The 4,342-nt window shown below is 54.1% G+C and overlaps 1 pseudogene; it reads right to left on the bottom strand.

The window, feature by feature from the left end:
• Nucleotides 1-1,672: 1,672 nt before the first annotated feature.
• LOC149344239 (uncharacterized) lies at nucleotides 1,673-3,805 on the bottom strand (annotated as a pseudogene).
• Nucleotides 3,806-4,342: the final 537 nt, after the last annotated feature.

A 4,342-nucleotide genomic window follows, 5' to 3' on the forward strand; every position in this document is an offset into this window, starting at 1 on the left:
CGATATCGAGCGCACGTTGCATCAGTTTTCTGTGCTTTTTCCTCAAGCATTGTTCAAGCCTTCGGAAACTGCATTTCAACGAGTGTAGGACGGATACGCGAATTAGGATGCTTGGCACAGCTGCATGCAGGGTCCTCGAGAGCCTTCATGACGGGACGGCTGGAAACTTCGAGACGTTCACCTTCACCGACGACTGCACCTCTGTGGCCCTCACAACGGAAATAATGGCGTTAGTAGACGCAGGAACTCCACAGCGCATCCCCGGAAGTCTGCTCGGCGTGTTCGAGGCAAGCCTGAAGATGTCTTGGAGCGTGATCGTTAGGCAGAACCCAAGGCCGGCAACGAACTTCGTTGTCTTAGACAGGAGAACGGCACATCTTGTCCAAGAAAACTTTTCCAATCTCTTCATTGTCATCCAAGATGACGCGTTTGCTGCTCTCGAAGCAGCAGCTCGTTACGACTGGCATAGAAGCACACGAGCGTTGACGTTGGTGTCTTCGCCCGCACAGACAGGGGCTACTGCATGTTCTGCAACTGCCGTGGATGCCGCGTGTTTCCTAACCTTCCTCAGAGGGTGCGTCATCCTGAGAGAGCTTAATTTCACTTCGTTCCATTTCAAGCCGAACGTCGATTGCTGCTCTGCTCTGGCCGAAGCCGGCCTCGTCGGTCTGCGCGCACTTGCCTTACCCTCGTGTGCCCTAAGTCGCCGAAGGTGCCTCGGAAAGATAGCCAGGGCACGCTTCAGGATGGAAGAGCTAGACGTGCGCGCCGATGTGAACGCACGGTCATCGACTTGCGCCGCCTGCAACGCTCCTCCCCATGCAACGACAGGTGTTCGAGTCACTGCACTTCCTCAGCTCTCTGAAGCGTCTCACCCTGTGCGATCTGCCGAACGTCCAGGACCTTCGTTTTCTCAGGGGCTGCGTTTTCCATGAACTCACGCTCCGGAACCTTGGTCTTGCGGGCTTTGCGGGTGAAGAAACCACAGCGGCCCTGACGAAGGTAAGCGCTGGTAGAAGTTTGGCCAGACTATACCTATAGATCTTTGCTGTAGCACTACGCTATAAAATTAAGCTAACAATAGTTTCCGTGCGCTTTCCATACGTTCGCGCACCTCTGCGCTCAAAGAGGCAGATTTGGCATAATTTTGTAGACAAAAAATGGCGTTTAGATTTGTTGCATACTTTGACTCATGAAAGCTTTAAGCTGGACTTGGTAAATGTTTAAATGTTCTTAATGTGTGTGTCCCACTCTCTCTTTAGTTTTTGTCATACGAACAGGTTACATAAAATGAATTCTGAAATACCCTTTTATTCGGAGCGCTGCATTAAGAACTGCTGGTTATTATAACAGTGCTGTTGCTGAGAAATACGCAACCATTTACCCCGCCGCAGTGGCTCAGTGATTACAGCGCTCGTCTGCTGACACGAAGGACGCGGGTTCGATCCCGGCCGCGGTGGCCGAATTTCGATGAAAGCGAAATTCTAGAGGCTTATGTGCTGTGCAATTTCAGTTCACGTTAAAGAACCCCAGGTGGTCGAAATTTCCGAAGCCCTTCACTACGGCGAAGCTCATAGCCTGAGTTCCTTCGGGACGTTAAACCGCAATAATCCAATACGCGACCATTTGCAGGTACGCCAATGTAGCACCACCTAGTAGTAGTAAACTAATTTTATTCGACCATAATATATAGGCCGAGCATGTCGACCGCCTGGGCGACCAGAAGCCGCTGTTCTTCTTCCCCTTCAGCGCCAAGCCATTCGAGCTAGGTGGTGATGGATAGAGAGGGTGGGGGGAAGGAACCCGACTGCTGAGCAGCCGGGCAATAGAAGAGGCAATGGGCCTGGTCCGCATAGATACAGGGGCAGTTGGGACAGGAAGGGTCCGATCGATAGCGATAGAGGAAGAGGCGGGACGAGGTGATAGCTGCATTCATCTGAATGTGCTGAAGAAGGCGAGATTCCGCCACCGTGAGTGATGGATGAGGGGGAGGGTAAAGGCGTTTGTCGAGGTGGAGCTCAAGGTGGACCTCTTTTATGGTGCGGCGAAGGGTGAGTCTCCCACCGTCCTCCGAAGGCTTGGGCCAGGAGATCAACGGTGCCCGGAAAAGTGTGTCGCGGGCGAGCTGATGGGCCAGCTCATTGCTGTCAATCCCTGAATGCCCAGGGACCCAGCGGAGGAAAACGATCGAAGGCTGCAGTGCGGAGACCGCTCGTTCGACCTCCTGTTGGAGAGAAGGGGTCAGGGTGCGTTTCTGTATGTGGTGTATAGCAGCTTGTGAGTCTGAATAGACTGTGTATTCTTGGAGAGAGGGAAGGAGGGCAAATGACTGGAGGGCATGCGCAATGGCAAGGACCTCGAGGGACAATGCGTCTGGAGGGTGTAGATACGGCGCGCTGGTGTGGGTTTCAAGAGCAGCGAGGTGTGGATGGTACAGGGCGTAGCCGCAGCAACCTCGAGGAGCCACGAAGGAGGCATGCGTGTAAGCTACACCCTGGGTATCAAAGAGAGGGTAATGTTGCTTTGCGGCCGCATGACAATGTCCGGCGTGCAGGATGGGGGACATGTTGGTCGGGAGGGGAAGGATACGAAGATTGGGAGCGGGGGTGGGAATAGGAGAGGTAAACGGGGAGATTGGAATGGGCGAGATACCCGCTTGAGTCAATAACCACTGACCCTGACGGGTAAGGGAAAGCCGGGCAAGCTGCGAGTCACGATGGAGACTGAGAAGAGAACGAAGAGGATGGAAGAGGCCTGTGGTAAAGCGCTTAGTGGTAAAGGTAGTGATAGGGAGGTTGAGAGCTGCCTTGTAGAGGCCCACAAGGGCAGTCTCGAGAGAGTTAAGTTGAGTCGGAGTGAAGGAAGCGTAGGGTGCAAAGTAGAAGACTTTGTTGAGGGCCAGCGCGTGGGCAACTCGGCACGCGTGAGCCTCGTGGACACCTGAGCGTCGAGTGACCACGCGCCGCAGGAGGCGAATTACAGAGTGGCAGGTGGTGACAGCGCGGTGGAGGGCTTGCACATTCTTAGCCGCATGCAAAGGGAAGCCAAGAACTTTGCACTGTGTGACGACAGGACTGGGAGAGCCAGAAAGGTGGAGAGAGACGAAGTGGTTGTGTGAGCGCTGGTAGGAGGAATGGTTGGGAAGGAGAAGCTCCGATTTCTCAGGAGCAGGAGAGAGGCCAACGACGGTGAGAAAGGAGTCGATGAGATCTAGGCCACGTTGCAGGGTGTCCTGTCCGTGACCGGGAGAACCAGATGAACACCAGAGAGTGATGTCATCGGCGTAAAATATATGATGCAGGTCGGGAATTTCAGCTAGCTGGGAGGCGAGAGGGGCCATAGCGAGATTGAAAATGGTAGGAAAGAGAACAGCACCGTGAGGAGTGCCACGGGAGAAATGGTGTGGGCTAGACAATCGGGTATCTACTCAAAAGCGAGCCACACGTTTAGAGAGGAATGAGCGGATATAGGAGTACATGCGGGAGCCACAATCAATAGAGGCCAGTTGAGAAAGGATGTGATCGTGGCAAACACCGTCAAAGGCCTTGCGAACATCGACGGTCACAAGTGCGTAAATTCGAGTGGGTGTAGGGGACAAGAACGTTTGCTGGAGAATCAGAAACATGTCCTGTGCACAGACGCGGCGTCGGAAGCCAATTAGAGAATGGGGGAAGAACTCCCATGCCTCAAGAAAATCAGAGAGGCGAGTCAGAGCCATTCGCTCAAGGGTCTTACCAACGCACGACGTCAGGGAGATTGGGCAGAGGTTAGAGAGAGAGGGAGGTTTACCCGGCTTTGGAATCATAGAAATAAGGGAGGATGTCCAGGAGCTCGGCAAGCAGCCGCTCTCCCAGGCCTCATTGTAGGTTTGAAGGAGGAATTCTTTGGCGCAGTCGGGAAGGTTACGAAGTGTGGTGTATGTAATGGCATCCTCACCGGGAGCCGAGCGTGTAGCATTAGCAGCCAGCGCAGATTCGACCTCTCGGAGAGTGAAGGATTGGTCCAGATCGGGGTTAGGTCCACCCGAGTACACCGGGTAGGAGGGTGCCAGAGAAGGTGGGAGGTAGAGAGAGGCGAGTTGATCAAAAACTTCGGAGGGAGTTCCCTGAGTGAGGGCTTTAGCTAGAGTGGGAGCAAGGGCAGGCTTAGTGCCAAGGAGGGATTTAAAGAGAGACCATGCGGATCGCGAGTGCAATGCAGAATCAAGGCCATCACAAAGAGCACTCCAACGAGATTGCTCGAGGGCGGCGCAGTGGGCGACGATCTCGGCCCGCAGAGCAGTGATCCGGGAGGAAAGTTGGGCATTGTGTGGTTGGGAGCGAAAGGAGCGTTGAAGACGTTT

Source organism: Amblyomma mixtum, chromosome 5 (genome assembly GCF_055824585.1).
Source record: "Amblyomma mixtum isolate Tamu chromosome 5, ASM5582458v1, whole genome shotgun sequence".
NCBI classification, from domain to species: Eukaryota; Metazoa; Arthropoda; class Arachnida; order Ixodida; family Ixodidae; genus Amblyomma; species Amblyomma mixtum.